Genomic DNA, 11,525 nt, shown 5'->3' with positions numbered 1-11,525 from the left:
CGTGCCATTATTTTTATATTATCATATGTTCATGGCACGAAGGGTGTTTCCGTGCAGGAGAGGACAAGATACATACATTACATTGTGATATCTTTTTATTATGTATACTTTCATGCCTTTATCTTGAGCTGTTATTGTGCACCTATATTTTCTATGTGACTTGTTGTCGTTGTTCTTTCTGTGTCCTCTACCCCAAGTGTTGCTGTATTATCCATGCCTTCTATCTGTTTAACTTGCAAATATTATGATTTTCTTCTTCTTTGTTACATTTGCATCTAAGCCTTCTACCATGCTAATTAGTGAAATATATATTTTTCCTTCCTAATTGCGGTCATAATTTCTATGCGCCTTTTTCCCAGCCTGTTTCCGTGGTCCATATGTACTGCTTTGTTCGTTGTTGCTTCCTGTGTGCTTCCCACTTTATTTTTTTTATTGTTATTAGTATTTCTCCCACATAGTTGGTACTGTTATATGTATGCTCTGTGAGAAAGAGATAAATGCACGAAGGGTGTTGCCGTACCAGTTGAATATATATATATATATATATATATATATATATATATATATATATATATATATATATATATATATATATATATATATATAGAGAGAGAGAGAGAGAGAGTGCACGAAGGTATTACCGTGCCATTCGATGTAATATCTTGAATATATTTCTCACACCAGGAAAATTATGAATTTGCTATTGTGATTTCTCCTAGTAATCACCGTGCCATTTGATGTGATATCTTAAAAAAATTTCTCACACTAGGAAAGTTATGAATTTGCTATTGTGATTTCTCCTAGTAATCTTTTTCTGCCTCGCATAGTTGTTTCATTGTACCCTTATCTTTATCTGTTATGTTCTATAATTTTTTCTATTGTTAGTATACTGCAAGGTTATAACAGTGAGTATCATTTTACTAAAAATCCTCGTCACTACTTCGACGAGGTTAGATAAAATACTTACTGAGTACATGGGGTCGGTTGTACTCATACTACACTTCTGCACCTTGTGTGCAAATTTTGGATGCTGATGTCGCAGTGTATGGCGGGAGTTGGCATTGAAGATGTTCCCGCAATCCGGTCATAGCTTGCTCTTGTTCTTGGTAGCTTTAGAATTTTAATCTGTTCATGAATATTTCAAATAGATGATGTATTTTGTTTCATATCAGCTTTGCAAATTCTAAATCTTAGAAGCTCATGAGTTGTACTACCAGTACTTGGGAAAAGTAGAAAGGATCACTTATGTTATCATTTATTTCCCTCGATAAACCTAATTAAATTGGATTGTAATTAATTGGTTTACCTAACGAGTTGGGTTAGGTTCCATCATGACTGGTCGGATTTTGTGTCATGACAGATTGGTAACAGAGCTCTAGGTTCATAGGTTCTACAAGTCATGAGCAAGTGTCTAGTAGAGTCTTGCGGATCGGTATGATGACGTCCATACCTATCTTCGAGAGGCTACAGGGCATTTAGGATAATATCCCATCTTTCTTTCTTTATCGTGCGGAATTGATTCAGCTTAAAGCATAACTCTTTGAATTCTTTCCACGCATTCGTGTGCGCATGCGAGCGTGCAGTATTAGCTGTGCATCGCCGGTTTGTGATTCTATGAACGAGGTTCGAGATGAGTATTCTCTGTTTTGGTGATGGGCCAGTCTGGAGGACTTGAGACCAGGGTTAGACCGCAACTTAAGCTCGGTAGTTTCGGTTGTGAGGACTTGTGGGGTTGGACTTATGCATCCGGTAGTGTCCATATGAGTGGAATTTGGTTGAATTGACTATGTGATAATTTTGATGTGACTGCGGGATGTGTTCAAATGGCTTGAATATGATGAAAAATAGGCTATTGGGTGCTTGGTGTCTGTCTTGATTTGACGTATAGTCTCGAGTATGAATGTGTTGAAGGATCTTTCACATTGTTAAATTTTGGGACAAATTAAATTCTCATGTCTTGTTAATGAGTTTGGACTTAGATAGACTAAGTGATTGCATAGTAATTGTGACTGTGAAAGGTTATGGAGAGATGTTAGTTTGAAGCTAAGCAGGTGGGTTATCACCTCCGGGGTAAGCTACAGATGTGCGATCATTTTGATATTGCGTGGAGGATTTCTTTTCTACCAGCGGGGTGCATGTGTTGAGATTTGAATTTTAAATGGTCAAGGAAGTACACCTGACCTTCACGAGAATGAATGCGTGCTTAGCAGATAATTTGAGGTATTATATGGCGTGTGCCACATGAGCTTATGAAGGATTTAGTTGAATTTCGGTGCGAGATTATGGCAATAATAGAGTATGGGTATTGTAAGTTATCGAATGTTTCACCCTGTGTCTTTGAGCCAAGTGGTGGAGCCTGCTATTGGAGATTTGATCGCATGGTTATGTGGTAAATATTAGTTTTTGGTCTGAGGCGTACTTGTGGATCAGTTATGACTTGTGGAGGTTGAGACCAAGGATGACTCTAGATGTAGTGCGCATGGAGTATGAAATTGACCGCTTACGTTAAGGTGGGATTTACTTCTTTGGGTGTTGTTGTGATGGTGGGGCACAAGTTGTTTGGTTGCGTGGGCGGTACAATTGAGATTGGAGTAGAGTGGATGACTCTCGAGAGGGTTCTAATGGATTCAAAATGTATATGTGGCAATTGAGAACTTTTCGGATTTGTATATCGCTAAAATCGGTTATTTACATTGGATGGTGGCAGGACTTGCGGTTATTTACATTGGATGGATTATACATTTCAGTATAAGAAAGGTAAAAAGAACAATTTTAAATACTCATAAGGTCTTTTCAGAGTAGGTGTATCGATTGTGGTACTTATAGAGGTAATTATGATATGGTGAGGCTCTACAGTTGTTTTGGTGGCAATATTCTTGGGTTTGGTGACCTACGTGGCTTGGTCGAGTTAGTGGAATTCAGTTCTGATAGCTTGGTTATGTGCAGATTGATTTCAAAATGTTCTTGATGATTTCTACCACGATTTGGGATGGATATTTCTTACCAATGTGAGGAGCATGCTGTGTATTGTGATTTTCTACTAGATGGGATCATGTGAAAGGTTCCTAGCTAATGGAGTGTCTTATTTAAACTTGGTTGAGGCACTAGTTGCCTGAATTCATTGTGATAGCCATGTGCTACGGGTGCACATATGTGTGGGCTTGAGCCCATGTGCGAGCACCAAGGTCTCTATTCACGCTCGGGGAAATGCTAAGGCTATGATATGCCTAGAGTTGATTGTAAGCTTAAAGCTATAATGTTTTCTCATAATTGTACCATTGTTGTGAACTATTTGAGCTATACTTGAGGTCACGAAGAGGTTAACTCCCTGAATAAATTTGGTAGTTAAAATTTCTGTGTTAACTTGCCGATTTGAGCTATAATAGCACACATTGCACATGCCTACACCTTAGTATGTCATTTATATCAATCCAGGATCATGAGAATCTTATTTCATTCATCACATACGTGTATACTTGTTTAACTTCTCCTGTAAGCTGTGACTATGCCGGGCGGATCTAGATATTGTACTATAGCAAATGAGTAGTTCATGCAAAAATGTGAGTTGTCCGTGTGGTTGATATTGATGTGAGCTCTGGGAGAGCCGGTTCCTGTTATTGGATTGGGTTGTGTTCCGCAATTGTACTATGATGAGATGAAACTCCTTACGCTAATTTCGTGTGTTTTGCTCTTACTTGTTTGGAAATAGTTCATAGCAAAATGTTAATTTCCCTGCTTGCTTAACTTGCTTATTAACCCTCTTATTAATTTTCTTACTATTATCTGTTATGTCTGAATTATTACTTGTTTGGTGTACGGACTCGCGTTGTGTGGGGCTTATTATGACTTTTGGTGTAACTTGTTGGTTGGGCTGCTTATATTGGTTGAGATGAGGTTTACTACCGGTATCAGATTTGCTTTAGGCTAAGCTGTGGTAGTCATCCGTTATTATTGTGAGTATCTGAGTAATGTGGTGTATCACGTGATTACATATTGAGTCATGGTTATGGCTTGATACAGCTTGTTCAGACTTATACAGTGTGAAGATGTGAGATTCGGGTCTTGAAAAGAAATTCTGAATGTTGGAAATTGAATTCCAATATTTACGGACTAAGATTTAAGTAATGATCTTCAATTATATTGTGTTGTCAGGCCTATATGGAATTGGGTGGTGTGGGATCACCCCTGAGTATGTGCTTGGTAAGCTGGAACAATGATTTGAAGGCTTAGGAACAACTCTTGGCACGTTCGAAGATGAACGTATGCTTAAATGGGGGAGAATGTAATGACCCGACTTGTCATTTTGAACATTTACGCTCCTTTCAACTATTTGAAGTCTTGAATAGCTTCATATGATGTATTATGACATGTGTGAATCGCCAGTTTTGATTTTCAGGTGTTTCAGAACTAGTTTGGAAGAATGAATTTCATGTTGGAAGCTTAAATGAAAAGGGTTGACCGGAGTTTTAATTTAGTGCAAACGACTCCGGAATGAAGTTTTGATGGTTCCAATAGCTCCGTATGGTGATTTCGGACTTAGGAGTATGTCTGGATATTTATTTTGAAGTTTGTAGTTGAATTTTGCTTGAAATGGCGAAAATAAGAAATTGAAGGTTTGGAAGTTTGACCGGGAGTTGACTTTATTGACATCGGGGTCGGAATCTAGTTCTGGAGATTTGAGCAGCTCCATTATGTCATTTATGACATGTGTGCAAAAAAATTGAAGTCATTCTGGATTGTTTTGACACATTTCGGCACAAGATATAGAATTTGGAAATTTGGAAAAATTTATAAGTTCGATTCGAGGTGAAATTTGTAATTTAGACATTGTTTGATGTAATTTGAGACCTCGAGTAAGTCCCTGTTATGTTATGGGACTTATTGGTATATTCGGATGAAGTCCCGAGTGGCTTAGGTTAGTTTCAGATGGGGTTCGGATCAATTGGAGTCTTGTCGAAGCTGCTGGAATTTTTGGGTTGCTAGTGCAACCACTTTTGCGGAAGCTTGGTCACAGAAGCGACTCCGCAGAAGTGAGCAGCCCATCACAAAAGCGAAATAGGCACTACTGGGCAGGAGCCGCAGATGCAAAGGAAAACTGCGCAGAAGCACGACCGCAGATGCGGTGATGCTGATCGCAGAAGCGGAAGGAGCGCAGATGCAGACCCTTGGCTCGCACCTGCGATTGGGCAGAAGCGGAAGAATTTCCGCAGGTGCGAGAAGCCCTAGATAGAACCTATAATTCGAGGTCTTTGGTTTCTTTCTTCATTTTCGGATTTTGGAGCTTGGATTGAGCGATTTTATCACGACCCAAATTAACCCTCCGTAAGGTGTCGTGATGGCACCTAGTCTTTACGACTAGGTAAGCCTAATATTACGAAAAATGTAAAGAAAACACAACATCTTAAAGATAAATATCATATTGTGAATAGCCAAAAGTAGTACCACTCGGCATATACAAAATAATTTCCTAAGACCCGAAATATCACTAAGTCACAAGCTGCTATAATCTATGTAGCTCTATACAAAAGTTTGAAGATAATAAAGAAAGTCTCTAGGCGAGGGAGTAGAAGGGGACTCCGAAGATTTGTGGACGCAAGCAGAAGTACCTTGAAGTCGCCTAGAATCAGCAGCACGCACTAACCCCAAGGCTGATAGCTCGTACCTGGATCAGCACACGAAAACATGTGCAGGAAAGGGCATGAGTACACCACAATGGTACCAGTAAGTGCCAAGCCTAACCTCGGTCGAGTAGTGACGAGGTCAGGTCAAGGCCCTACCGGTGTAAATATAATAAATTAAACAGTAAAAGATATAAGTAAAATTTACGGTAACACAGCTAAAGAAATTCTCGAAAATTTAACAGTTAAGGGTGCCCTCGGCTCAGAACAAAGTAACACCATGGGGAATCTCCCGGGATACCGTCCCGTAGTTCCGAATGAATATGCAGTAGATGGGGATCCTCCGGAATACGTCCATAGTCCCAAAGTAAATATGCAGTGCTGGGGGATCTCCCGAAATACGTCCGTAGTCCCAAAGTAAATATGCAGTGCTGGGGGATCTCCCGGAATACGTCCGTAGTCCCTAAGTAAATATGCAGTGCTGGGGATCTCCCGGAATACGTTCGTAGTCCCAATTTAAATATGCAATGCAAGATAAAATGACAGGTATGGCCTCGAATTATACAGTTTACACTAATCACAGATAAGGAAAATAGGGATTTAACTAAGCATGGTGCACAAAATGTCAAGTAGGCAGCTAAAACACGTAAGCATGCTTTTCTAGTCTAAACTAAACAATTAAACATATTAGTGCAACTTAATAAGAGGAATAATTTATGATTTAAAAAGGATAAACGGGATTTTTTGCAATAACAGCCCGTGTACGTACTCGTCACCTCACGTACACGGCGCCCACACACCAAATAATATCAAAATATCCTAAGGGGAAAGTCCCCAACACAAGGTTAGGCAAGCCACTTACCTCGAACCGCTCAAATTAACTCGATATCACGTTCTTGCCACGAGTATCCGACTCCAAATGGCCTGCATCTATTCAAATTAATTGCATAATGTAAATATAACTATAAGTAATTAATTTAACTAATTAATTCGAAGCTAAAGCGTGAAATTAGGAAAAACGCCCAAAAAAGTCTCCCCGGGCCCACGTCTCGGAATTAGGTAAAAATTAAAGATTTTGAACACTCATTCACTCACGAGTCTAACCATATCAAATTTACTAAAATCCGGCACCAAATGGTCCTCTAAATCCACAAATCAAACTCCCAAATCCCTAGCCTCCAACTCCCAATTTCCACCTTAAATACACACTAACTAGGTGGGAAAATACATGGCAAAGCAAGATTATTGATAAAAAATAAGCACAAGGGACTTACCTCAAGAAATGCCTCGAAAATGCTCTAAAATATCGCCCTAAACCGAGTTTGCAAAGTCAAAAATGACAAAAATCGTGAAGCCCTTCGGTTTTTAACCACTGCCCAAGTATTTCCGCACCTGCGGAACCTGGGCCCGCACCTGCGGGCGCGCTTGTGCGGAAAAAGTGCGCATTTGCACAATTCACTTTCCCCCTCTTTCTTCTCACCTGCGATGAAAGGGCCGCACCTGCGGAAATCCCTTCCGCTTCTGCGTAACTTGCGTACTTGCGAACAGTCGCATTTACGGGCATCGCAGATGCGGCCTTTTCCCACGCACCTGTGACCCCCTATCAATCCTCCCAACTCCGCTTCTACGCCAATTTTCTCGCATCTGCGGGATCGCACCTGCGGGCAGCCCTGCATAGGTGCGATCACAGCAGAGCCCGCAAAAGCACCAGGTTTTTCCTAAGTCCAAATTCATTCCGTTAAACATCCGAAACACACCCGAGGCCCCCGGGACCTCAACCAAACATACCATCCAATCCTAAAATACCATACAAACTTGGTCGAGCCTTCAAACCACATCGCCTAACACCAAAATCAGGAATTAAGCCCGGATTCAAGCCTAAGAATTTAAAATTTTCCTAATTCTACAAACGACGCCGAACCACATCAAATCTAGTCCGAATGACCTCAAAATTTACACACAGGTCACAAATTACATTACGAACCTACATCCACTTTCGGAATTCTATTCCGAGCTGGATATCAAAATTTCCTTTATCGGCCAAAATCGCCGAAAACACATCCAGGACGCGCTCCTAACCCCAAAATCACTCAACGGAGCTAACGAAGTCGACAGAATTCCATTCCGGATCAGTCTTCACACAGTTTCGACTACAGTCCAAACTCTAAGGCTTAAACTCACAACTAGGGACTAAGTGTCCCAAAACTCCCCGAATTCCATAACCAAACACTCCGGCAAATCCCAAAAGCAGAAACAAATATGAGGAAAGCAGATATTAGGGGATCAGGGCCAAATTCTCAAAATGACCGGTCGGGTCGTTATATCCTCCCCATCTTAAAACAATCGTTCATCCTCGAACGAGTATAAGGACATACCTGAAAATGTGAAAAAATGAGGGTACTGGCTGCGCATATCCTGCTCGGTCTCCCAAGTCGCCTCCTCGACCGGCTGACCCCTCCACTGGACCTTTACTGAAGCAATATTCTTTGACCTGAGCTTTCTGACCTGCCTGTCCAAAATGGCTACTGGCTCCTCAACATAAGATAAATCCTTGTCCAACTGGACTGAGCTAAAATCCAATACATCAGCCGGATCACCGTGATACTTCCGGAGCATAGAAACGTGGAATACCGGATGAACTCCTGCTAGGCTGGGAGGCAAGGCAAGCTCATAAGCAACCTCCCCAATGTTCCGCAATATCTCAAAAGGACCAATGAACCTCGGGCTCAGCTTTCCCTTCTTCTCGAACCTCATGACGCCCTTCATAGGCGATACCCAAAGCAAGACCCGCTCATCAACCATAAATGCCAAATCACGAACCTTCCGGTCCGCATAACTCTTCTTCCTGGACTGGGCTGTGCGAAGTCTCTCCTGAATCACCTTCACCTTATCCAGGGGATCTTGGACCAAATTCGTACCCAATAATCCGGCCTCGCCCGACTCAAACCATCCCACTAGGGACCGACATCGCCTATCGTACAAAGCCTAATACGGTGCCATCTGAATGTTGGACTGATAACTGTTAATGTAAGTAAACTCTGCAAGTGGAAAGTATTGGTCCCATGACCCTCCGAACTCTATCACACAAGCACGTAGCATATCCTCAAGAATCTGAATCATGCACTCGGACTGCCCGTCCGTCTGAGGGTGAAAGGCTGTGCTCAGCTCCACCCTAGTACCCAACTCCTGCTGTACGGATCTCCAAAACCGGGATGTGAACTGTGTACCTCTGTATGAAATTATGGATACTGGAATACCGTGAAGGTGGACAATCTCTCTGATATAAATCTCAGCCAACCTCTCGGAAGAATAAGTGGTCAACACTGGAATAAAATGAGCTGACTTGGTCAGCCGATCCACGATCACCCAAATAGCATCGAACCTTCTCAAAGTCCGTGGAAGTCCAACTATAAAGTCCATGGTGATCCGCTCCCACTTCCACTCTGGGATCTCTAACCTCTGAAGTAGTCCACCGGGCCTCTGGTGCTCATATTTGACCTGCTGACAGTTGAGACACTTGGCCACAAACCCAACTATATCCTTCTTCATTCTCCTCCACTAGTAGTGCTGTCTCAAATCCTGATACATCTTCGCGGCACCGGGATGAATGGAGTACCGCGAGCTGTGGGCCTCCTCGATAATCAACTCCTGAAGCCCATCTACATTAGGCACACATATCCGGCCCCTGCATCCCCATCATACCGTCATCACCAATAGTCACATCTCTGGCATCACCTCGCCAAATCATGTCCTGAAGAACTAGAAGATGAGAATCATCATACTGGCGCTCCCTGATACGGTCATAAAGAGAGGACCGAGCAACCACACAAGCTAATACCCGGCTAGGCTCTGAAATATCCAATCTCACCAACTGGTTGGCTAAGGCCTGAACATCCAAGGCTAAGGGCCTCTCAGCTGCCGGAAGATATGCCAAACTCCCTAAACACTCTGCCCGGTGACTCAAGGCGTCGGCCACTACATTGGCCTTCCCCAGGTGGTACAATATAGTTATATCATAGTCTTTAAGTAGCTCCAACCACCTCCGCTGTCGCAAATTAAGGTCCTTCTGCCTGGACAAGTACTGCAAACTCCGTTGATCAGTGTAAATCTCACATGGAACACCGTACAAATAATGATGCCAGATCTTCAGGGCGTGAACAATAGCTGCTAACTCGAGATCATAAACTGGATAATTCTTCTCATACACCTTCAACTGTCTAGACACGTAGGCAATCACCCTACCGTCCTACATCAATACCGCTCTAAGGCCAATCCTCGAGGCATCACAATAGACAGCGTAGGACCCCGAACCCGTAGGTAATACTAATACTGGGGCTGTAGTCAAAGCTGTCTTGAGCCTCTAAAAGCTCTCCTCACACTCCTCGGTCCACCTGAACGGAGCACCCTTCTGGGTCAGCCTGGTCATAGGTGCTGCAATGGATGAAAATCCTCCCACAAAGCGACGATAATACCCCCAAACTAAGGAAACTGCGGATCTCCATAGCTGATGATGGTCTGGGCCAATGCTGCACTGCCTCTACCTTCTTAGGATCTACCTTGATCCCATCACATGACACTACGTGGCCCAAGAATGCCACTGAATTAAGCCAAAATTCACACTTAGAAAAATTTACATATAATTTCTTCTCCATCAAAGTCTGAAGCACGGTCCTCAGGTGCTGCTCATGATCTTCCCGAGACCGGGAATATACTAGGATGTCGTCAATAAACACAATGATGAAGGAATCAAGATAAGGCCGGACCACACTGTGCATCAAATGCATAAAGGCTGCTAGGGCATTGGTCAGCCCAAATGACATGACAAGAAACTCAAAGTGACCATATCTGGTCCTGAAAGCAGTCTTCGGAATATTCGTCTCCTGAATCTTCAACTGATGATAACATGAATGTAAGTCAATCTTGGAAAACACTCTGGCACCCTATAACTGATCAAATAAGTCATCAGTACGAGGCAATGGATACTTGTTCTTCACTGTGATTTTGTTCAACTGGCGGTAATCAATACACATCCGCATAGAACCATCCTTCTTCTTCACAAATAATACTGGAGCACCTGAAAGTGATACACTGGGCCTGATGAAACCCTTATCAAGCAACTCCTACAACTGCTCCTTCAACTCAGGAAGAGCCATACGGTAGGGAGGAATAGAAATGGGCTGAGTGTTCGACAACAAATCAATGCCAAAATTAATATCTCTGTCGGGCGGCATGCCCGGAAGATCAGCTGGGAACACATCTGGAAAGTCCCTCACTACTGGAACTAACTCAACTGTAGGGTTATCAATACTGACATCTCTCACATAGGCCAAATACGCATCACACCCCTTCTCAACCATTCGCTGAGCCTTAAGAAATGAAATAACCCTGCGGGGAGTATAATCTAAGGTATCTCTCCACTCTAATCTCGGCAAGCCTGGCATAGCCAGCATCACGGTCTTAGCGTAACAATCAAGAATAGCATAATGAGGTGACAACCAGTCCATGCCCAAGATAACATCAAAATCTACAATACTGAGTAATAACAAATCGGCTCTGGTCTCAAAACCACTAAGAGCAATCAAACCCGACCGATATACGTGGTCCACAACGAGAGAATCTCCCACGGGAGTAGATACATAAACAGGGGAACTCAAAGAATCCTGAGATATCCCCAAATGTGGAGCAAAATAAGAAGACACATATGAATACGTAGAGCCTGGGTCAAATAATACTGATTCATCCCTATGACAGACATGGACGATACCTGTGATGACTGAATCTGAAGCAATAGCCTTTAAACGGATTGAAGGGCATAGTACCTGGCCTGGCCTCCCCCTCTAGGGCGACCTCGACCTCCCCGACCTCCACCTTGAGCTGGCTGAGGAGGTGGGGTGGCAGCTGGTGCTG

The sequence above is a fragment of the Nicotiana tabacum genome, chromosome 15 (genome assembly GCF_000715075.1).
Source record: "Nicotiana tabacum cultivar K326 chromosome 15, ASM71507v2, whole genome shotgun sequence".
NCBI classification, from domain to species: Eukaryota; Viridiplantae; Streptophyta; class Magnoliopsida; order Solanales; family Solanaceae; genus Nicotiana; species Nicotiana tabacum.
The sequence above is the reverse complement of the archived record's forward strand: the minus strand, read 5'-3'. Positions refer to the sequence as shown.